The following is a 25,567-nucleotide window of genomic DNA, read 5'->3' on the forward strand; positions in this document are numbered from 1 at the left end:
GTCGTTTGTAAACCAATACATTGCTGGGCATTTTTCAGTTGGATGAAAGAAGGATATCGCTTAATTCCCATGCGGAGTGCGGGAAAGAGCTATGTTGCAATGATACAGGAGAAGAGAGAAATGATTTGCTACTGTTAGGTATTTCCTATACTGTATCTATTTAGAAGGATAGATATTTCCTATACTGTATCTATTTAGAAAGATAGAATTTCCTACTGAATCTATAACACCATCTCCTTATTTCTGATCAATACGATTTCAAAGTTTGTGCCCACTCCCGTCCCAAAACGAATTAGAGAAGGACTTACAAGAAGGATGGGAAACATATGCGGCCTTCTATATGCCCACAGAATCATAGAATTGGAAGGGACCTAAGGGTCATCTAGTCCAACCCCCTGCAATCACAACTAAAGCATCCATGGCAGATGGACGTCCAACTTCTGCTTAGAAACCTCCACGGAGGTAGAGTCCACCACCTCTGGAGGGAGACTGTTCCGCTATCAAACAACTTTAACTGTCAGAAAGTTTTTCATCAGCCTCCTAGGGGCTGATGGGAGTTGTAGTCCAACATATGGCAGGCTGCAAGTTCTCCACCTTTGGACGGGTATTACACAGCACCCACATCTAGTTAAGCGTCCAAGAACCTAAGTGTGAAGGAGCAAGACGTCCCCAAAGCCTATCAAACACACTAACCAGAAACTAACCGTGACGGAAGCCAGAGCGCACGGAAACGCCATTTACCTTCCCACCGCAGCGGTACCTATTTATCTACCTGCACAGGCGTGCTTTGGAACTCCTAGGTTGGCAGGAGCTGGGGCACAGCAACGAGAAGTCACCACCGTGGTGCGGATTGGAACCGCAGAACTTCCAATCAGCAAGCCCAAGAGGCTTAGTGGTTTAGACCACAGCGCCACCCTGTACCTCTTCCTACACAGCGCCAGAGTAGGAGAAGACTTCCTCGAAAGGTGGTGGGCAGTCTCCTTCGTTGGAGGGTTGGCTGGGCCATCTTTCAAGGATTATTTAGGGTTTTGACTAGATGGCCTTTGCGGGTCCCTTTCAACTCTTATGATTCTCCGTGGTTACCACCTTACCTTACCTTACCTTACCTTACCTTACCTTACCTTACCTTACCACCTTGCTGGAGAGAAACATGTCTGGGTCTAGGTCAGAGCTTGGGTGAAAGAGACCTCTTTTGGGTCCACGACAGAGGAAAGGAGAGATTGCGATGTAAGCCTTTTAATATGATTTTAAATCTCAGAACCAACACGACAAATTGAGACGGGAGAGTGATGGGTTTAGTGGAAAGAGCAGATCTCCGCGTTCCCACCTGTCCCACGTGTTGTGTGGATGAGCTCCTAGCTTAAGATTTCCACAAGGGATGGTTTAGATGGAGGCAAACGACCAGAGGGATCAGGGGCGTAGGTAGCTAATTTTAGATGCTGGGGCCTCCGTTGATACTTCACTTTTTCCAAACTCTGGATCAGGTCAGCCTTGCTGGAGGCGGGTGCTGCTGCTCATTCTGCTGGTGGACCTCCGGGAGAGCTAGACTTCTTTTTGATCAGTGACAGTCCGACGGGACGGGATGATATAGAGCCTTGGCTCAGTGGAAGCGCATTTGCTTTGCGCGCAGACGGTGCCCGGTTCAATCCGCGGCGTCTCGAGGTAGCAAAGCGCAATTCTCTGAAGCCTTGGCGAGAGCTGCGCTGAACACGTGCGTTTCTCTGCACCGAAACCCTGCTGACGATTCTGCCGGGCAATCGACGCGCGGGGGGGGGGGGCATTCCTCGTGAGTAAGGAAGATGCTTCCTTTAGATGAGAGTTGGAGCGCTGGATGCCGGCGAGCGAGGGAAGCTTGCTTGGAAGAAACGAAACGCAGACAAGCGCCACTCCACGCTCTCCGCTCCAGAGTCGCATTTTAAAATGCTGGAAATCGAAATGAGGGCTTTTCCCTCCTGAAAGTGGCTTCCTAGAAGAATCATAGAATTATAGAGTTGGAAGGGACCCCGAGGGTCATCTAGTCCAACCCGCCCCCCCAATGCAGGGATCTCAACACGCGGCCGCCCCCCCCCATCAAATTTGAAACCATACCAGACCCTGCTCAACTCGACGCAGGTGCAGAGCATGTCAAATGATCACAATACCAGCTATAATCATAATAAGCGAAAATGATAGTTTTTAGCAACGTTATTATCACAGCAAAGAACCACAGACTTTTAACACAAAAAGAGCAGCAGCAACAAAGCAACAATGAATAATGATCATCATCATCATCATTATGACATCAAAACATCCCAAACTTTAACCACGAGTTAGGAACCTTTGTCCTCAAATAACACTACAGGGGTAGTTTCTATTTGAACCAGAAAAAGGAAAGTTTGAATAATGAGGGCAGACGTTTGGTTCGATCCCTCTGCATATTTCTTTGAGCGTCAATGTTCTGCCCTTCTAGGGTAAATATACCACCCAAGGTTACTTACAACATAATTAAAAAACAAAACACATACAAACCAACACCATATAAACAGTACATAACAATGAGGACAGTGACAGACCTGGCACTTTAAAAAGCAGCAACCATTTTTACGCGGGTGTAAGGGCAAGGAGCCTTCATTGATCAGCCATGAAATTTACGGGGTGACCCTGGGCCCGTTAGTTGCTCAGCATAACCTGATGAGAACCACGCTCGCCTAGCTTTCTGCAGGAAAGGTGGGCTATTAATGTAACGATAAAACAACAGAATAAATAAACAATGGGGCTTACTCCTAGGTAAGCGAGTAAAAGATTGTACCCATACTTGGATGTGAGTTCCAGGAGAGCCAATTGAATTCCTAAATGCTGCACATCTCTTGTCAAGCGTTTATTCTGGTTCAAAAAGAGCCATTTGGAATCCTTTCTACCCCCAAATTCTGCACGGAGCCCGTCCCTCCCCACTTGACCTGGTTCTAAATTGCAGTTTTGACCAGCAATTTCTCACCTGCAGTTTCTGACCCCTAGATTTCTGCACCAGAGAGGAGGAGTGGGAAACTAACTCTAGAGCATAGGGGGAAATAATAGGCACTGGGGATTCAACATCTAACTTTTGGCTGTTTTTGCCTTCATCTTTCCAATTCTCTGTTTTTACAGACAAAGGGGAATGTGCACATAAAGCAAATTTATTTATACAAATAAAATTTTATCCTGCCTTTTGGCCTTCTCAAGGACTTCCAAGATGAGTAACAATAACAATGAATTATAATTAACAATAAAAACAGGAAAACGAAGAACAGAGCCAGATAAGATCTAAATACACGAAATTTAAAATCTAACGTTTTCCACATTCCCAGTCACTTTTTGGTTGTCTGATACGACAACAGCTGGTCTGTGTTGATGCACATTTTATAGGTTTTGCAGCTTTTGTATTTACTAGAAGTGTTGCCCCAATCTCCTTAAAAGAATCCCAAGTTGTGTACTGCCATTGATGTCCCAGATGCTATAAATCATTCCATCTATTTCCAATGCTCCGACTTGAATGCCGTTAGTTATCTAGTCAAATTGGCAACACCCATGTGTGAGGAACCAGCAGGTCTGGGGGAACCCATAGCTTTGGAGAAATGCAACAAATATTGGTGGGTGTTTTTTTTGGGTGGAGTGTGACTTTAGGACAGGAAGAGCCCCGAGCAGACTGAATCTACCATGATGCATCTATCCTTTCCAGAAGGTCTTTGTGCAAGCTAATATCTGCTTAACATGCACAAAAGAGAAAGAGCTTATTTTGAATGTCTGTTAACGCCCTCTCTAATATTTGCTGGGGCACAATGATTCCAAACAGACTTCAGAACCAGCCCAACAATGCTTAGACCAAATAACACTGGCTTTGTGTGTGTGTGTGTGTGTGTGTAAAAAATACATAAAATCACTAGTGAACCATGGCAGTAAAAGCCACAAAAGATGATAAGCACAAAAAACACTGGCTAGCTTATGCTTGCCTGAAATGCTTAAAAGGGAGATAAAGTAAGTTGTGTCCTGTAAGAATATTCTACATCCATGGGGCAACTGCAAAAAAGACCCCCCTTCTTCTTCTTCTTCTTCTTCTTCTTCTTCTTCTTCTCCTTCTCCTTCTCCTTCTCCTTCTCCTTCTCCTTCTCCTTCTCCTTCTCCTTCTCCTCCTTCTTCTTCTCCCACCTTCATCAGGAGTATTTTTAAACAGATCCAAACAGAAGATCTTCACATATGAGGGTTAGGCCTAGAAGTGTACACCTGAACATGGCACTTGCCTTTTCAAACAAAGACATAAATGTAAACATATCCCCCCAACATCCCTTCACTACGATCTGGGAAGACACAGCAAAAAAAAGAAAACCAAGCTTTGAAAACTTCAATACTTACAGCCTCTGGTGGTACCTAGCCTACCTCACAGGCTTGTTGTGAGGATAAAGTGGAGGAGAGGAGTTATGTATACCACCTGGAGCTTTTTGAAGGAGAAGTGGTATATAAATTTAATAAAAAATGGGGAAGGACTCTTGGTGCGAGAATTCGGGTGTGTAACATGTCTCCCCTTGTTTTTGCTTGTGAAACGATGAAGTGTGTGTCCCTTAGGTTGGCAAACTTGATTTGACTGAGGCTAGAGGAGGGGTAGAACCTCTGGTGGGGAACATGTCATGGCACTTCTGTGATAGTTTGTCCACCTTTGGTTCCCACCCTGAACTCAGCTTTCACCAGTGGCTCCTAGTGTGGAAAATTATTGCAGTCAAACCAACAATTCATGTTTTGCCGGATGGGCACATGAAGGGGCTGAGACTCACAGAGGTTTCCTATAAAATTTGCTAGAGAGAACTCTGTGAGATCACTTCCTTTGTCTGCCTCGGCAGGAAGTGGCAACACTACATCCTTCCTACCTGGGCAAAGTCCTCTCCTTTTTTCATCATGCTTTCAAGCTGACCACATGTGCATGTATGCGTTCTGCAGCTCAGACAACATTTTTGACCTTACATATTGTACTTTTGTAGCTTAAATAGTTATAAACCTGTCTTCATTTTGTTACAGTGGTACCTTGGGTTACATACGCTTCAGGTTACAGACTCCGCTAACCCAGAAATAGTACCTCGGGTTAAGAACTTTGCTTCAGGATGAGAACAGAAATCGTGCTCTGGCGGTGCAGCAGCAGCAGGAGGCCCCATTAGCCAAAGTGGTGCTTCAGGTTAAGAACAGTTTCAGGTTAAGAACGGACCTCCAGAATGAACTAAGTACTTAACCCGAGGTACCACTGTACTGTAATTGCTGCTTCAAAACCTGGATTATGTAAGTAAATACTACTTTTATTTCTTCACAAAGATGTTTCTTCACAAAGTTGTTTTAAAAGAGGAGAAAAGGGGTCACACCTTCGTCCTCTTTTCTTCCAGTTGACTGCAAAAGCTGAGTTTGGGCTTTCCAGTTAATTTATTTCTGCACAGAGGTCCAGCTGGTCACAGGTTGGAGTTGGCTCTGTAAAAGTAGAGTTACAGTGGGGGGTGGGGAGTTGAGCTCAGATCTCTTGATTCATTTGATTTTGTTTAGAGTGTTTGAGGAAGGCAAAGCTTTTCTTGTTTCTTTATTCCAGTATCTTCACTCTGTGTCCCAGGCTTTTCTCGTGTGTGTGTGTGTGTGTGTGTGTGTGTGTGTGTGTGAGAGAGAGAGAGAGAGAGAGAGAGAGAGAGAGAGAGAGAAAGAGAGTTCAACCTCAAATTCAGTTTAGGCATCTTTCACATAGACTATCCATAATAAAGCTTTTATCAAGAAAGCTCATAAATAATGTCTCCATCACCGGCTTTAGAAAAACCGACGGAGTGATAAAATGTCAGTGATTTTTATAAGGTTGGGAGTTCACATGCTGATATTTGAGACTTTTTCAAGTGCTCTCTACGATGCATCTAGGGGAAATACGACACAGCGGGAAAGTTCAAGATAGGATAATTGGCTTCAGAACTTTACAATGATAATTTAAAAGTCACTGTGGTTTGGATGTATTGGGGATGCTTGCATCCTGATCCTAAACATGTTTACACTTGCCTGGGAGTAAGCCCCAATGAACTCTGTGGGATTTAACATCTGAGTAGCAGCAGTAGTTATTGTTGATCCTCAGGTGACAAACACATCAGCAATAAAAAATAAAAAAAGACACAGTAACTTATAAACAAAACTAAACACATAAAAATCATCTGAAAACATCTAAAACCAACCACAAACTCTCAACGTTAAAACTTTCATGGTTGCCAGTAATGGTATCCTTCAGCCTTTATATGCATGGCTTAACAGGAATGCTTTAAAATTCCTCCTGTAAGCCAATAATGGAGGGAGACTGATGCATTTTGACAAGGAGGACACTCCACAAATAAGGAACCACCACCAAGAAAGCCCTGTTATAGTTACACTCAGGCTATTAGGTTGTGATGTTTTTCCCCCCCGGAGTTGTTAAGAATGTTGCAGATTTTCGCTAGGACTGATTCTCTGGGACGTTTTTAAGATAGCAAGGAATTTTGTAATTCACACATTCACATACTCTACTCTCCATGCAGGCAAGCAAGAGCCACGATCAGAAATCAAGGGCATATTCCAGACAGGCAAAAACACTCAAGGACAGTGCGAGGCAAGGTTGGTGGGGTAGGTGGCCTGGAGAGAGTCTCAAGGCCAAGGCCATCTGCCAGGCCTTAGTGGTAGTTTGTGAGCTGTGTTTGAAGGGGGAGAGAGAACGTGGGTCACCATATTTTGAGGACTGCTCCTATTCTAGAACAGTCTGTGAAAATTTGTATCATACCTGAAGGAGTGTCTCCACCCCCACCATTCAGCTCAGACACTGATATGCCCTCCAACTTTTCTCCATTGAAAATAGGGATGTCTCATTCCATAGTGATAGTTTTACTATTTATACCCCACACATCTGACTGGGTTGCCCCAGCCACTCTGCACAGCTTCCAACATATATAAAGACATCACAAAACATTAAACATTGAAAAAAACATCCCTATACAGGATTGCCTTCAGACGGCTCGGGGGTCGGATAACTCCAACATTTCTCCAATGAAAATAGGAACAACCTAAGAATCAAATTCTGGGATCAAATAAGAAACCAAGATGACTTCTCTAAACCAGGGATGTTCCTGGAAAACAGGGAAACTTGGAGGGACTGCACTGAGGTCCAGCTCCGAGGGTCTTCTGGTGGTTCCCTCCCTGCAAGAAGTGAAGCTACAGTGGTACCTCGGGTTAAGAACTTAATTCGTTCTAGTTGCAGATAGGTAGCCGTGTTGGTCTGCCATAGTCAAAATAAAAAAAATCCTTCCTGTAGCACCTTAAAGACCAACTAAGTTAGTTCTTGGTATGAGCTTTCGTGTGCATGCACACTTCTTCAGATACACTGAAACAGAAGTTGCCAGATTAATTCGTTCTGGAGGTCTGTTCTTAACCTGAAACTGTTCTTAACCTGAGGTACCACTTTAGCTAATGGGGCCTCCCGTCACTGCTCCGCCACCGCCGTGCGATTTCTGTTCTCATCCTGAAGCAAAGTTCTTAACCTGAGGTACTATTTCTGGGTTAGCGGAGTCTGCAACCTGAAGCATCTGTAACCTGAAGCTTCTGTAACCCGAGGTACCATTGTACAAGGAACCAGGCAGAAGGCCTTCTTAGTAGTGGAACACCCTCCCATCAGATGTCAATAAATAACTCTTCGACTTTTAGAAGACAACTGAAGGCGACCCTGTATCAGAAAGTTTTTAATGTTTGATGTTACATTATGTTTTTACATGTGTTGGAAGCCACCCAGCGTGGCTGGGTAAAAATAATAACATTATTATTTGATTGAGGATCGGTGGCAGAGCCTCATCAAACTGGACATCTGCCATACTGGCCTGATCCAGAAGGCTCTTAGTGTGTTCTTACCTTTTTTCACTGCTTATGATGGCTTGGGGGCCACATGAGTATTGCATGAGTATTGCACTGAGAATGATAACCTGCTCCTAAAAAATGCACCTTGAGATGGTGGCTTTAATTCACACCGCCCAGCTTGGGATATAGTCGACTCCTTTGCTAGCGGCACCACCTTATTTTCAGGGACTGCTTGTGTAGAGGAGCTACTCCATTTAAGTAATGGGCCATCACTGTCTGACCTTAAGCTTGGGCAGGATAACTACTCAGTTAATGCTCAAGTGGAGTTAATAAAATTGTAGCCATTTGGTTAAACTGAAGGTGACAGGAGTCCAAACCCTTATTTCAGAAATGGCTTGCTCTTCTCAGTAGCAAGTGGCTCAGTGGAGAGACAGGGAGAGAGAGGGAGGGAAGGGGGAGGGAAGGAAACACTGGGGCAGTTTGAAACTGGGTGTATGGAAGGAAGCAAGATGTTTCTTTATTATTTATCTAAAAGCGTTTCGAAGTGGTTTAATATTTCAAGTCTCCAAGCAGTGTATGAAACTGCAGACATTAAAACGGTACCGTAAACAGAGAGATAAGATTCTCCACACAGGCCATACAGTTAAAGAGCATGTCTTCTCCCAAAGAATTCTGGGAACTCTAGTTTGTTAAGGGTGCTGGGAATTGTAGTTCTGTGAGGGGGGGAAACTGCATTTCCCAGGATTCTTTGGGGGAAGTTGTCTGCTTTAAAAACCTGTTGGATGTGCTTTAAACATGTGGTGTGGATCTGCCTCAGGGATGCTGCGCTGAGGATCATCACCCTAGATCAAGACATTGTATAATGATTAATTTGGAACAGCAAGCATGGTCCAGTCTTCCCCTCTCCTGTTGCTTGATAAATGTTCTACCAATATGCTTGTGAAAAGTAAGAAGAAAAATCACACAAAAGTTTCACAGTGTCCTTGAATGGGGTTTTTAAAAAACAGTACAGAAGGATTTCTGTTGCTCCTATCCCATGTCCATATGGCAAGTGCTATGCCTAATTACTCGGTCCCCTTCCTATACTGATAGCTGATTTACACCTGGCATATAATTGATACTGGATTATTACCATTCAAATTACAAGTGGTGTGTGTGTGTGTGTATGTGTTTGAATGCCATCACACGGAGGAATGCCTTTTTTTGCAAATAGAAAATTAATATGTACGGGTAAGTGTTCTGCAGTTGCTCCTAACCTCCTCCTGGTTTTCTGTATCCAGAGCATTTTATATTAATGGAGGGATGATCAAACATGTGGGATGCATCCTGCAATATGATGCACTACAGCCCAAGGAAAGCTGGATCATGTGACTGTGCGGCATTCAAAGATTGGCTCCAAGTCACTCTTGAGGCTGAGTGGAGGAGCCGGAATAGTATCAAACGCCCTGTTTATCATATAAGAATAATACTGTGTCTCTCATCCCTCAACAGCAGGCTGCACTGAGGTCAATGTGATCTGACATCTGTGAGACCGGCTGCCTCAACATCCAATTGCTTTTTAAAATACTCTATAATACTATCTTACCTCAACCACCTCTCCTTCCTGAATTAACTTTCGTTGACAAACATTGAAATGCTGGAGCTGATCTTGCCCATCAGATCGCAGTGACAAGCAGCTCTGCGGAATTATCCCATAAACTGGCTCCCCAAGGGGTTGAGAGGATGGCTGGCTGGTCTCTGAAGTATTTCTCACCAATTGCAAGGCTGAAATGTGGAGAGGTTGCTTCAGGGAAAAGGTTTGCATTTGGAGTCCAAGGGAGAAATGGTAGCATTAGATGCGTCGTATGTCTCCCTCCCCACCGCCCATCAGATTACAGTGCTAGTAACATTTAAAAACACCGAAGAATTGATGCTTTTGAATTCTGGTGCTGGAGGAGACTCTTGAGAGTCCCATGGACTGCAAGAAGATCAAACCTATCCATTCTGAAGGAAATCAGTCCTGAGTGCTCACTGGAAGGACAGATCCTGAAGCTGAGGCTCCAATACTTTGGCCACCTCATGAGAAGAGAAGACTCCCTGGAAAAGACCCTGATGTTGGGAAAGATGGAGGGCACAAGGAGAAGGGGACGACAGAGGACGAGATGGTGGGACAGTGTTCTTGAAGCTACTAACATGAGTTTGACCAAACTGTGGGAGGCAGTGGAAGACAGGAGTGCCTGGCATGCTCTGGTCCATGGGGTCACGAAGAGTCGGACATGACTAAACGACTAAACAACAGCAACAACAATTAAAAATGATGTCTGTCTTGATAGCAAGTCCTTTTGGCAGGTGTGTGGCCAAGAGTTCACCTGCAACTCTTTAAAGTCACAATTGTTACATTCTGGGTTCCTAGGATCCTCAGGCCAGCATGCCAAAGTTTCCTCTTATTTTACGATTACAACAATGCTGCAACGTTAGCTGAGACGTAGCGATTTGCCCAAGCTACCCAGAAAATCCATGCCTCAGCAGAATGAAGGAGAAGTTCTTTTGATACAGCGCAGCACAGATACATTCCATTAAGTTCCACCCACTGCTGTGGGCAGCCAATGACTGGATAGCAATGAAATTCAAATAGTCAGTGTGGAAACTAACATGTCAGTCACGCACACACAAAAACTGGATATGAATATAAAGCCCGTACCTGGAAGCATCCTAAGAGGAACCAAAGCTGACAGATTTGACTATTTTTGGAAGGAATGAACAAAACCTGTTTGTGTTGGTTTCTCTCAGCCAGGGCTGGATTTAGGTTTGATGAGGCCCTAAGCTACTGAAGGTAATGGGGCCCTTTATACGTCTAGCTGTCAACAAAAAATTGTCGCTTTTTTGTATTGAATATATGCTATATGGTAATTTATGGACCTAATAGGTATCTAAAGCCATTTTATTTGTTTTTTATCTTACCATATATTTTGGAGATGTACATCCAGTTTTTCCCCTTTTAATTTTTTTGGGGGCCCCAAAGAGAGTGGGGCCCTAAGCTATAGCTTGTTTAGCTTATACATAAATCTGGCACTGCTCTCAGTTTCTATTTCCCCCCTGACTTAAACTCAGTGCTCTACATTCCCTCAGCAATTTGTGTGTGCATGATCTTAGAACAACAACAAAACCCTCATGTCATTTTGGCAGCAGTTTAATGTGAATTTCTCCTAAGGAACACATTTTTGTTGGCAGTTTTGATTAACATACGCATTCCACAAGCAATTTCCCCATAATGTGATGCATTTTTTCACCAATATATGCATTTTTACACACTTTCTCCTGGTATGTTGCATTTATATCCCATGATTTTCTCTGAGGAGGCTGTACATGGTTCTCCCCCTCCTCATTTAATTCCCACAACAACCCTGAGAAGTAGGTCAGGCTAAGAGGCAGTGATGTGTTCAAGGACACTCAGGGACCTTCATAGCTGAGAGGCTATTTGAACCGTGATCTCCCAGATCTTCATCTGACTCATTTTATTTACATACTTTATTGCTGGAGAAGCGTATCACAAAATTTCGAGAAGTGTGAATTTTGAAGGATAACTATGTTTCGTTTTACGTGAAGTGTGAATTAGGTAGCTGCTTCTTAAAACGCAAGCATTCCTCACACCCCATCCCTAATCTTTAGCAGAGATTTGAATCTAGGTTCGTGAGCCATGTTCCATCTGCCCCACTGTTTTAAACAGATCTGGAACAGAGTCAAATCCAAATGCAACAAGAAGCAGAAAATATTAGCAGTGGTGGTTGATGGGCTGATATAGAAACCAGTGATTCTCCAACCTGCTAGTGACTTCTGTCTGTGAGATTTACTTCTGAATATACATGGGATGGGCCATAGGCCAGTCATAGAACATCTGCTTTACATGCAGAGGGTCTCAGATTCCATCTTCAGCATCTCCAGGTAGAAATGGGAATGTCCTCCATCTGAATCCCTAGGGCCAGTCAGGCTAGCGAATACTAAGTTAGATGAAATTTGTTGTAGTCGTTTAGTCATGTCCAACTCTTTGTGACCCCATGGACTAGAGCACGCCAGGCACTCCTGTCTTCCACTGCCTCCCGCAGTTTGTTAGCAGTTCATGTTAGTAGCTTCAAGAACACTGTCCCACCATCTCGTCCTCTGTCGTCCCCTTCTCCTTATGTCCTCAATGGACATTATCTCTTAGCATGTTAGCTATAAGTGGAAGGAGATGGGTGCTAAGAAGCCAATCTTATGTATGTTTACTTGGGAATAAATTTCACTATGGGTTTTACTGACCCCCCAGCAAGTCTAGGATTGCCACCTAGATAAGCCTTAGTTTCACGTGGCTCTTCAGCTGAAGTTCACTGCCTAGAAATCACCCAGTGATGACAAAATGGCCCTCTGAATCCACTCTTATTTAAGGTCAACCCCATGATTGAAAATTGACACGAGCTATGTGGCCAGCTCAATGCACAATACAGCTGGTTACATCAGCTGCTCATCTGCTGCATTGATTTTCAGTAGGGATAGGTGAACCCCATCAGTTCTGGTTCAGAAATCATTCAGATTTACAGGATTGTTTCCCTTGATATCCACAGTGCCTGGTTGGTTTGCTTTATTTGTCCAATTGGCTTGCCTAGACCCTGGAACTGCCTGATAACATTTTTAAAGCATGGCATGGTCCCCGGCCACTCATTGAACAGGAGACCTAAGCTGGTGGTCTCTCTTAAAATCCGGAGTGGGCCAGAGTGTGGAATTTCTTGAGTTGGGTTGCAATCCATGGTGGGGTTTGTGAAAAACGTTGCTTGCCTTCTTGTGGTAAAGGTAAAGGTAAAGGGACCCCTGACCATTAGGTCCAGTCGTGGCTGACTCTGGGGTTGCGGTGCTCATCTCACTTTACTGGCCAAGGGAGCCGGCGTACAGCTTCCGGGTCATGTGGCCAGCATGACTAAGCCGCTTCTGGCGAACCAGAGCAGTGCACAGAAACGCCGTTTACCTTCCCACCAGAGCGGTACCTATTTAACTACTTGCACTTTGACGTGCTTTCGAACTGATAGGTTGGCAGGAGCAGGGACCGAGCAATGGGAGCTCACCCCGTTGCGGGGATTTGAACCGCCGACCTTCTGATTGGCAAGTCCTAGGCTCTGTGGTTTAACCCACAGCACCACCCGCATCCCGCCTTCTTGTGGAGTGGGAAATAAATTTAGCTTCATAAGAACGTAACAGCAGACCAACATTCCGTTCTCGCAGTGGCCAACTAGACATCTCCGGGAAACTTGCAAGCGGGAACTGATTCCCAGCAACCATGTGCCATCCCCATTCCAAGAACAAGGGCTTTAGGTCCAAATTTCTGGAGGCTTCCTAAATTACCACGTGTGTTATCCAATGGCGAATGAGTGCCTATGTAATAGGAGTCTATGAAGTAGAGGTGGCACAAGAGCTCACGTGTCTTCATAATGCATCTTCCTTGCTCTCCCTCCCACCTCCCAAAGCACACAACGTCTGCCTTCCTTCTCAATCATTTATTAAAAGTCATGTCAAGCAAGCCCGTCTCATTCATCTTTATGCAAATCCATCACTGTCAAGCCATTAGCGTATTGCCGGGGGCCAGTATTAAAGTGCCTTCTTTTTAATTCAGCACAGCCGAAAGTGAGCTCCATTGCTCAAGAATTATAGCAACTATTAGAGTAAAGTATGGGCAACAGGCTCCTGAAAAATAAAAGCCAACAGATAAAGTGGCAGGGTCATCGGAGAGATCAAACACTTAACAAAATAGCATTGTGCAGGCTGGGGTGGGGGCAGGAGACTCTGTCTTTCCTTCCACACCCTTAAGGGAGAGGGAAAACCCAGGAAGTCAAGAGGAGAGAGGCTGGATGGGCAGATGGAACAGCCTGCTGCATGACCCCCGTGCTCCTTTTGAGTTTTCTCTCACGTGCCCTTTCTTATTTTGCAATAATGAGCCGTGAGAGCAAAAAGAGGTGTGGAATTCTGGACTGCACCACCGATTGCACATAAGGATGGATAAATCTGTTTCCTCTCATGTTTTAGTTTTTCAATCTTAAGTTCTCCCCAGTCCCATAGAGTTTGCATTTTCAAAAATCAAATCAAATAACGCTAGCATTTTCGTATTCCAGTTGCATTTTAGTGTGCTAGCGTCCCAATAGAATATTCACATTTTTGCAAGCATGCATGACAAGGTACAACTGTTAAAGGTGCAGGAGACCCCCTTTCACGAAAAACTATTAAAGATGTAGGAGACCTGCAAAAATGCCCTTTTATATACAACCAACAAAGGTTGTATATGCATCAAATACTGGTATGCATCTTTGCATCAAACCACTCTATATTCTTGTTTAGAGCACATTTCTACCAAACATGCTTTTGATTACTCAAGTTGAGTCTTCAGCTGGTGGATTGGGGTTGACTACTGGGACATGGCCTGATCTAAGCTGGGTCACAACTGCAATCTTAACTTCATACAAATATATGGCAAAAAATTAAGAAATTGGTTTCCAAATGTGTATGCTTGGCTTAAAAGCAGGTTCCAGGTCTGAAAAAGGTAAAAGGTTGAAGATTACTGTTCTAAAGCACTATGCAAATTCTCTCTCTCTCTCTCTCTCTCTCTCTCTCTCTCTCTCTCACTGTTCACCCTTATTTTTCAGAATGGATGCATGTTAGCCTATTGTAGCGAAATGAACTCTACATCTTAGAATAATAGAATAATAGAATCTTAGAGCTGGAAGGGACCCAAGGCTCACCTATACAGGAACTATACAGCTGATGAGGTTGGACAGCATAGGTAGCCAACACAGGCAGGCTGGCTCAGGCAGCTGGGTTGGGTGGAACAAGGTTTCCAGATATTTCCTTGTTGGCGCTGACCTTTAAAACCCTAAACGGCCTTGGCCCAGTATACCTGAAGGAGCGTCTCCACCCCCATCATCCAGCCCAGACACTCAGGTCCAGTGCCGAGGGCCTTCTGGCGGTTCCCTCACTGCGAGAAGTGAGGTTACAGGGAACCAGGCAGAGGGCCTTCTTGGTAGTGGTGCCTGCCCTGTGGAACGCCCTCCCAGCTGATGTCAAGGTGATAAACAACTGTTTTACTTTTAAAAGACAACTGAAGGCGGCCCTGTTTAGGGAAGATTTTAATGTCTGATGCTGTATTGTTTTTAATATTTGGTTGGAAGCCACCCAGAGTGGCTGGGGTAAACCCAGCCAGATGGGCGGGGTATAAATAAATTATTATTATTATTATTATTATTATTATTATTATTATTATTATTATTATTATTATTTTGCCCCGAAGGGCTTCCTCAGCTGAGGACTGTGTAATATATGAACTCAAACAAGAATCCACCCCATTTTCACATCAGTTTGTAAACTTTATTATCTTTATATAAAAAAGCACCTATGAAACGTCACAGGCCATTTTGTTTGTATTTCTCTTTACAGATGCAATTTGCGAGCAAACACCCCCAATATAATGCATTTTAAAACACAATTTTCACTAATGTACACATTTGTGTGCACCCTCCCCCATGATATACGCTTTTTGGGGCACACATTGTTTAATTATTTTTTTAAAAAGTTGGAGCAATGTATCACAAAATTCAGAGATGTGCAAATTTCATAGGACAGGAAAGGGTGGATCTTATGTAGGTTTGCATTAAAACACGAACTGAAAAAAACAACCCTTCCCAATCTCTAAACAACCATTCCCTATTCTTTATCAAGTTAGAGACCAAACAGGTACAAGTAAAGAACAGAGTGACTCATTCACATAGCAGCTCCGCCGATAATACCTCCCCCCCTTTTTAGTAATTATTAACTTGGAATTATTTTCATTATAGATCCATCACAAAGTTTCTTCCTCCCTTCCTTCCCTCTTTTAATCTGTAAGTGTTCTACGCTGCCACCATCAAATCTGTGTTTTTTGATTAATTGCCAGGCTAGCAATCAAGTTCCAGAGGGGTGTGTGTGTGTGTGTGTGTGTGTGTGTGTGTGTGTGTGTATATATATATATATATATATATGTATATATATATATGTATGTATATAGGCACCTACATACAGAAAACACTCTACAACAATCTCCCAGGTTTAATGACTGTGTTGCCCACATCCTCACCACACCAGCATGGTAATTGAGCAGATCTATTAACTTGTTACACTAGATTTGTTTAAAGAGACTATTACACAGTCATTTAATCAATTTGTTACACTGAAGGTCCTGACTTATGAGACACTTGCCGTATGATTCCTTAATGACTGAATTAATTTGTTTTAATAAAAACCAACATTGTGTACAAGCGCATTTCGAGAAATGAAATTTGGGGAGCAGGAGAGTCCAATGCTTCATCTGATTAGGTCCCCCCCCGCCCCACCCCTTCCTGCGGTTTCTCTAAGGCTGGAGTCGCCTTCCTGAGCTGCGTGGTATAGGGGGGCATTTTTCTTTTTTATAGCGTCATTAATTTAATATGGATCATTAGTTCTTTATACACATGCATGTTCTGACAAATGTACCCAATGAATAATGCACCTAATGTGCTCGGGCCTCGAATGCATCACATCATAAACAGAAACGGCTTGGAAAATAAATAATTATCATAAATAATCATCGGCGTTAACAGCAATTAATATAAGACCGTGCCTGTTCTTTCACGCCTTGGTGCGCTAAAGGCTTGTTTTACACACCCAAGACCCCAATGCTTACAGCAGCAGAACAAACTGGGGGGCAAAAAGAGCACAAATAGATTTAGGGGGGAATTAGAGGTTGTCTGGAGAGCGCATGTAGGGCAAGAAAATCGGTTTTGCTCCTGATGGAATCTGACATCTCTGGCATAAATGTAAATAACCACCAAGGGGGTCCCAAGAAAAGGGACTTGATGGTATTGATTATGCAAAATAATTACCACATTACCAATGTGAATGCACTGGGTTAATGTAGTACATCAGAATCGGGGTTTTTCCTCCTTTTTTTGGAAGGCGAAACAGCACAGAGCGGGGCTATATGAGCAGTTCATGAAAGAAAAGTACCTTTGGCACTGCAGGAAGAAAGGAAAAGGGAACGCTCAGCCTTGCTGAGTTCATCATCTGATATAAATGATTAAGCCAAATGAAGCTAATAGTGAGACGGATGTAAACAGTTCAGCTAAAATCAGCACACTGATGACCCATGCGCCGTTCGTGGGGTGCATTAAGGGATTCTGAATAATGTGACTGAAAATGCCCTAAGAGCCAAATATGCACTCAATAGTGCATGATAAAAAAGAGAGAGAAGGGAAGTCTAGGTGCATATCTTATCAGCAGGTGCTGCCAGCGAAAGGGTTTCATTAAAGCTAGTAGTGTAACGATGGACAGTGACTATCCTGACCCCTAATAGTAGCAGAGATCAGCCCGCTAACCCTTGTGCCTGTCAGGAAGACCTGTTTACCAGTCTCCTGTAAGCAGGAACTGAACCTCAATCAGACAATGACGGTCACTTTAACAGAGTACATTTATGATTCAGGAACTGTAAAGGCAACAATTAGGTTTTTCCAAAATTAAGGCTGTGTTTGCTCTATTTCAAGGGACGCAGGTGGCTTAAACCACAGAGCCTAGAACCTGCCGATCAGAAGATCGGCAGTTCGAATCCCTGCCAGGGGGTGAGCTCCCGTTGCTCGGTCCCTGCTCCTGCCCACCTAGTAGCTCGAAAGCATGCCAGTGTGAGTAGATAAATAGGTACCACTCTGGCAGGAAGGTAAATGGCATTTCCGTGCGCTGCTCTGGTTCACCAGAAGCGGCTTAGTCATGCTGGCCACATGACCCGGAAGCTGTACGCCGGCTCCCTCGGCCAGTAAAGCGAGATGAGCGCCGCAACCCCAGAGTTGGCTATGACTGGACCTAATGGCCAGGGGTCCCTTTACCTTTCACCTTTTGCAGTATTTCAGACTTGCTGCAGAAACACACAGTTGCAAACCAGGGGGAATAAATATCAGTTTCAAGGACTTGGCGTCACATGATTCACTCGCTAAGGAAGCCTTGTGCTTAAACCTTTGGTTTTTAATAGTGAGTCAATGCAGCTGTAACTGGACCCTCTCTTGGCTGGTGAGTGATCTCAAGGACCACCTCTATGGGGTGAGAGACCCCTGTTGCCACAGGATTTGAAAGGGGTGAGCTAAAATCTCACAGAAGGCACCAATCTCCATTTGTGTAAAGACATTTCAGCCAATTAACCTTCTCGCTTCGAGCCAATTAGATTAGAATCAGGACAAGAATTGAAGAAGAGCCCTGCTGGATCAGTTCAAAGGCTTATCTACAGTAGATCAATATTCTGCTTATCTAGTCCACAGTGACCAAGAAGATGCACATGGGAAGCTATACTGCGCTTCATCCTCTATTACACTATACCAGTGCAGGTAATTTTTGAAGATACAATTTTGCTTTTCTTACTGACCAACAAAGCTGGTTTAAAATTGTGCCCTGAGCCGTCTTCTAAGGACGCTCAGGTTTCATTAGGTTTCTCTGACTTCTGTTTATTTTTTTACATAACGACTTCATGACGGGCAGAAATCTGACACATGATGGCTTTTCCACCAATGCATCTCCATACAAATATCTCAAGGGCTGTCATGTTGAAAGATGGAGCAAATGATATATAATGAATTGAAGAAAATGTTTAAAACCAGAAGCATTTTTGTTAGGGATTGTATGACAAGACCTGCCAAGGAAAACAAAGAACTTATTTATGCATGCAACAACAGCGGCAAGAGTCTTGATAGCACAAGGATGGAAGAATGAGGAAACCCCGACAAAGGAACAGTGGCAAGAGAATTTGATGAACTACGCAGAACTGGCTAAATTGACACACAACTGTGACTTCAAAGAAGAATGGGAACTTTTTACAAATTACTTACAACAAAATGAATTGGACTCCTTGGCAGATTTTGAATAAACATACACAAATTTATTGATTGTTAACATAGTAGACAGATAATATAAGGATTTATACAATTTTACAGTATACAGAGAACAATATGTGTTGAGAAATCAGAGAGAGGAGCTGAGGGAAGTCTTAGGGGGGAGGGAGGCAGGGTTTGATGGGGAGGTGGGGGGAAAAGGAAAAAAAATAATGAATATGATATGTCTTGATATTTTGTTACGTTGAAATTGATAATAAAAAAAACTTTTTTAAAAACAAAAAGAAACAAAAAGCAAGCTTGTTTTCACCTTCTGCGGAGGGTAGGACTAGAACTGCTGGCTTCTAGTTGCAAGAAAGGAGATTCCGACTAAAGATCAGGAATAACTTTCTGGCAGTGACAGCTGCTCAACAGTGGAACGGACTTCCTCAGAAGGTGGTTGACTCTTTGTCAGGGGACTGCCATCGGAATAGGGAAGGGAGGCAGAGGGGCAGTTGGGTAACAGGGAACCTCTGAAAATCTTGCGAAGCAGTTCCTCTTCCTGCGGTGGGGAAAGCCACACCTCCAGTGGAGAAGAGGGGAAGGGACCAGAGGATGCTGCTGGGAACCCCAGCACCACACCCCGTCCGTCTGAGGGTAGGGAAAGCCACACCCCTGGGGTAAGGGAGGGGAAAGGGCCAGAGGATGCTGCTGGGAGCCTCAGCACCGTTCCTGGCCAAGCCGGCCAGGAGGGAAGTATGCCTCTTCCATCGCCCACCTTGCGCAGAGGTGTAAAACGCAAAGAAGGAAGGAAAAGGCTGGGGGTGACTAAGCTCTTATGCTGGGGGAGGACCCAGAAATGACCACTCCCGAATTCTGCTAGTGATTGAGGCAGACGTGACCTTGTGGCTCTGCACTGTAAATAGTTTTGCACCAAAATAAAACCTGTAAAAGACAGGTCGGAGTCCTGCCTGGTTACTCACGAGCAACCACCATTGCCATCTGACGCTCTTGTTCATTGGAGATTTTGAAGCAGAGGTTGGGTGGCCACTTGCCATGGCTGCTTTATCTGAGATTCCTGCATTATAAGGGGGCTGGACTAGATGAAACGTGGGGTCCCTTCCAACTTTACAGTTCTACGGTTCTATGATTCTATGTTCGTGGGGGTTTTTGGGCAGCGACAATAATGATGTTGTTATTGTTAAATCTGTTTTTATTACATTTATGTGATATTTATAATTTTTTAAAATTTGTTTTTTTACTTTGTTGCAAATGGTTTTTCTCCCAGCCCTAACTGGACATGGTGAGGATTGAAAAATCAGATGCTCAACCACTGAGCTATGGCGCTTCCCCAAGGGAGCAACAAAGTTGGAATGATCAGGCTGTATGCATGAGTTTGCATCATGCACACAGCATGATTGATAAAGCCTAGAACCCTAGCTTACTATTATGTGTGGATGTGGTGAATAGTATAGTTCCTTCCTTCCTTCCTTCCTTCCTTCCTTCCTTCCTTCCTTCCTTCCTTCCTTCCTTCCTTCCTTCCTTCCTTCCTTCTTCCCTTTTGCCACCATCAGCAATGCCTGGGCTGGCTATTTTTAATGGATTTGACCTTTTGCCGGATTTAACAGATGTTGTGCACGGCCATCACCAAAAGCTTGTTTAAAGTTAACAACATGAAGCATTTGAGGTCACTGGGCCAACTCAAGGTCATTTTAATTCTGCCAAAAGGTTAATTAGATCACTGCATTAAAACAAGAATAGAGTACACTTAGCTATGCCTTAATGAGCTTGGGCAGTTTTGTCCTCTATCACTTTTAACTGCCCCTCCTAACAAGAAAACCAATCCATAAATATTAGGCACATATTTATATTTGCACAGAATTAGTAGAATTGTTTTGCCTTTGAATCAACGTGAGTCTGAAGATGAGGCTTGTGTTCTTGTTTCGTGATTCATTTTTGAGTAGAGCAACATTTCTGAATGGGCTGTTGTTGCTGTTGCTGCTGTTGTCATTTTGTATGCTATGGTTTCGTACTTGGTACTTTAAAGAGCGAGATTAGAAAGCAACAGCTCCCTTCTCGTAGGAGCTTACAGTCAAACATCTGACACAGGAAGACAGCAGAGGAGGGAGAGGACAAGGACAATGACCATACAATGACAATGAGAGGACAATGACAGAGGTAAGGATTACACACCCCAAAGTTTAACTTTAGAGCAGCAAGCATCAATCAATGTACAAAACAAATTCCATCTGTGTCCTATACATGCTTACTCAAAAGTAGGTCCCACTGAGATACTTCTGGGTCTTAATCCCAGCTGAGTTTAGGATTCAGCCTTAGAAAAAGAATACTCCGTGATTTTGTTTTGTTTTGTTTTTTGAGGGGCAGGAAGATCTGAGAAATTTCAGCCTCGCTCTATACACAGGTCAGAAGTGCCTCTTGAATTGTCTTTGAATGCCAATGATAAGGCCTATGAAATGGGAAGCAGTAAGGATGAGAGTATCTCTAAGCACATGCAGAGTTGATTTTCGTTAACCACTGAATAGCCAAATTTGCCCCCATAAATATTGGAGGCCAGGGTATTCCAATCCCAGGACCTCTTTTTTTAAGAAAATAATTAGTCTATCTTGCAAACTATTAGATAACATGACATATCTTATGGCCTGGCTTATTATCTTAATCACAGGTTCTTAACTCCCCCTCCCCCAATCCTTACTCTTTGCTCATGCTGGTACAATTTTATTTTGAATGCTAAATAGTGCAAATCCCCCCCCTTGCACTTGGGTGTTTTCTAAAGACACATAAACTCACTGCGTTGTTCCTCTCTAATCTAGTAGCACTGATGAAATGGAGCCAAAGCTTTCTTTGCAATTTCATTAACATATGCATGAGTTGCACTTTTGCAGTGTTGCAGAAACAACACAAATTGGTTTGTGAATTGTAAGCTCCCTGTTCTTCCCCTGCTAGCTGTCTGACCCCCAAGCTCGTGAAATCACAAATCCACCATTTTGGGGTGTTCCATGGTGCTCTTAAATGTTATTGGCACTTCCCCCTTTTTTCCTTATGCTGCTTTGTGTGCGCTAAGTGCACTCTGGCACCCTGGTTTTCACTGAGTGAGGTGGGTCTCCATACAGAGGTAGCTTCTACGTGTAGTAACTCCTCTCTGGTCCCCACCTTCTTCCAGTCAGTGAATGCTGGTGGAGAAGTGGAGAAGAAGCAGGACCTTGCACTTTTCACAACAACTGTCCACCCTTCTTTTTTAAGAGGCGTTTTGCTTCTCATGCTATCTTCTTTGTTTCACCCACTGAGAAGCAGAATGACATGCTCAACAGCTTCTCTTTCCAAAATATCCAACAGGAAAGCCTCTGCAGCATCCCTTAAGAAGCAGCAGATATTGGCTCTGCCTTTCAGCCAAGCCATACCTACCTCCACAAGTCCTCCTTTGCTTTCTTGTGATAGAGAAGAATCCTTCTAGGCAGTGCGAGTTTAGTATGTACAATTGCCTTCCGTTTTGAAAGTGCTTCCTCTAGACCAGTGGTTTTCAATCTGTGGGTCCCCAGATGTTGTCGGACTACAACTCCCATCGTCCCTGAGCTCTGGCCTTGCTAGCTAGGGAAGATGGGAGTTGTAGTTCAATAGCATCTGGGGACCCACAGGTTGAGAAAGGCTGCTCTAGACCAAGAGTAACAATGTGATGTTCTGCAGATGTTGGAGTCCAAATCCTATCGTCCACAGCCGGCATGCCACCCTGTATGATGACCTCTGTTGGGAGTGAGACAGGGGAAATGTGTCCCTGTTAATTCTTCTCAACCTTGTAGCAGCTTTTGATATCATCAACCATGGTCTCTTTCTGGAGCCGCACGCCAAGTTAGGAGTGGGTAGCACCACTTTGTGATGGTTCCTGTGCAACTTGAATGGTCGCTCCCAGAGGGCGATACTTGGGGAGTGTTCTTCAGCCCCATGGAGCCTTCAATGTGGGGTTCCTCAGGGTTTGACTTTACCCACCCATCCCTCATGAAACCACTGAGTAGGGTCATCTGGAGTTTTGGAGTATGTTGTCAGCAATATGCTGATGACACACAACTCTACTTCTCCTTTACATCTGCAGCCCAGGCAGTGAATGTGTCAACACGTTATAAGTAGGGCTGCCTCTGAAGATGGTTCGGAAACTTCAACTGGTGCAGAATTTGGTGGCCAGGCTGCTTCCCGGGGCATATGACACCAATCCTGGCACAACTGTAAAGGTAAAGGGACCCCTGACCATTAGGTCCAGTTGTGGCTGACTCTGGGGTTGTGGCGCTCATCTCGCTTTATTGGCTGAGGGAGCAGGCGTACAGCTTCCGGGTCATGTGGCCAGCATGACTAAGCCACTTCTGGTGAACCAGAGCAGCGCATGGAAACGCCGCTTACCTTCCCGCTGGAGTGGTACCTATTTATCTACTTGCACTTTGATGTGCTTTCGAACTGCTAGGTTGGCAGGAGCTGGGACCGAGCAATGGGAGTTCACTCCGTCGCAGGGATTCGAACCGCTGACCTTCTGATTGGCAAGTCCTAGGCTCTGTGGTTTAACCCACAGCGCCACCTGTACAGGCTGCCAATTAGTTTTGGGGCCCAATTCAAAGTGCTTTTTGATGGTGGTTCCCTGTTTGTGGAATGCTCTCCCTATGGAGGCTCGTTTGGTGCCTTCTCTACATATCTTTAGTTGCCAGGCAAAAACATTCCTCTTCTCCCAGACCTTTGGCTAATTAAACTATCTTTGACTTTTTAATCTCTCTCTCTCTCTCTCTCTCTCTCTCTCTCTCTCTCTCTCTCTGTGTGTGTGTGTGTGTGTGTGTGATACTTTTTGTATTAGAAAGCCTGTAAACCGGTAGGTGCCTACAACCTACTCGAATGTGGCTCATCCCCAGTGGGCATGGGCAATAACAATAAAAGAGATTGAAGCCTAGACAGATAGATGTGAACAAATGCAATGTTCTGTTAGTTAATTCCCCAAGCTAATGAACCTTTGTGTTAAGTCATGAATATCATTGTAAAAATTAACGCATCCTGCTATACCACAATTATCCACCACTGACAAGCCCTAAGAAGGCGGTCTTTGTGCATTTGCTTTAGATTGCACTCCTGTAATTAAATATGAAAATAAGGGGATTTATTAACTTAGCAGATCACTTAACTGAAGCCACACTAGAAGTGAATGGCCTTTTCTGTGCTCCAGCCTTGCAGAAGAATGTATTCTAATGCAAAATGAAGATTTTGGAATTCTATATTTGGGGAGATTCTCCCTCTTCCATTGACACCATTATGAAGAGAATAAAAGCTGTTATAAACATTTGATGTGGAAATGCATTGGGAATAGCAGACGTCTCACACCAAGCTTAATTTAATTTTTCCTTGCGGAAAAGATCACTTTTGACTCGCATTGTTTGCGGGAAATAAAGGAACCTTTGCTGATTTAATTAGAACTCAGTTTTCTTCCAGGTTTCACATTCTGGAAAGTCTTGAAATTGCTTTGAGTGTGGGACAAAACCATCAATAGATAAAGCAATTTTTAAAAGGCGCCATTGTGGCATACGTTCGCTCTCCCCCTCTCTTTCCCTTTTGCCAGTTTCAATTCATTGCTCAATTTAAGTATGGAAATAACGTTTGTCAAAGGCTTCTTGACATATGAATTTTGCCCCATGCGCGCACACACAAAAACAAGTGGAGCGGCTGCTTGGATTTCTAACCCATTTATTGTACAATATACAGGTAATCCAATCTACTGCCAGAAACACGGTTTGTGGAGCGATGCTCTGCTACATCACAATGACTCTTTTTCAGCTTGGTAGTTTTCTCATTTTTTGTGTTTCTCCTTGAACTGGGGGAAAGGGAGAAAAACACACCAACCACCACCATCCTAGACGAGTCAGAACCTTTGAGGATGGAAACAAGTGCATTGACTTTATCAATCCAAAGGATTTCATCCTGAAATGTAATGGCACTCCGGGGCTCAAACAATCCACAATAGTCCTGGAATAGTCCCATCTAAAAGTCAACTGTGTTGAATCAGAATCTGGGGATCTGACCTGGACTTCGGAATGACTTTGTGCACGGTTTGCTAAGTCTGCTTTGTTTTCTGATTCATACCTATTGCACTTAGCTGGCTTAGATTTTGTTTCCTCGAAAAAAGAAAGAAAGAAAGAAAGAAAGAAAGAAAGAAAGAAAGAAAGAAAGAAAGTGCTAAATAGAGAAAGATTTAGTGTAAGCTGCACAAAGACTGCTACTGGATGGGACGGGATATAAATGGAAATAGATGAATGGAATTTGCATTTAGATTTCACGGCAACACCATACCTTTCGATCAGCAAAGTGCTCCCTAAGCCAGTTTTTAAGCTATGTTCCAGGGAGACCTGGGTTTCTTTAAATGCTTTTTTTTGAGGGTGGGGAAGTATTGGCAAGGAGAAGGTTAGTCATGGTACAAAAAAACGAGTGGGGGAGATTTTACAGCAGAGAAGCAGCAGGCATGGGAATCAAGGATGAGGGAAAATGCTGGTGGTGCTGGTTAATAATGTCATTCATCAGGGCACATATGTATGACTCCTTCACAGGTGGAGAATCTGAGATCTGGTGGCCAAATGTGGCCCGCCCAACCCTCTCTATCTGGTCCTCAGGACTCTCAGAAGGCCTCCCAGGCCTATCTGCCTGTTCCTTAGGAGACTATCCCAGGCCACACTGCCTCCAGCATGGTGTAGTGGTTAAGAGCGGTGGACTCATAATCTGGTGAACCGGGTTCGCTTCCCCGCTCCTCCACATGAAGCTGCTGGGTGACCTTTGAGACTCCTTAAGGGGAGTGTATCAAGTCCAAACTCTTCTCCTCCTCCTCCTCCTCCTCCTTCTTCTCCCCC

The 25,567-nt window shown here is 43.9% G+C and overlaps 1 protein-coding gene across 1 annotated transcript in view; it reads left to right on the forward strand.

Moving 5' to 3' along the window:
* The window catches only part of NKX6-1 (NK6 homeobox 1), a 331,973-nt gene that overhangs the window by 16,545 nt on the left and 289,861 nt on the right, over positions 1–25,567 (forward strand). The gene's annotated exons all lie outside the window — the stretch shown is intronic.

The sequence above is a fragment of the Podarcis bocagei genome, assembly GCF_964188305.1.
Source record: "Podarcis bocagei genome assembly, chromosome: 9".
Lineage (NCBI taxonomy): Eukaryota > Metazoa > Chordata > Lepidosauria > Squamata > Lacertidae > Podarcis > Podarcis bocagei.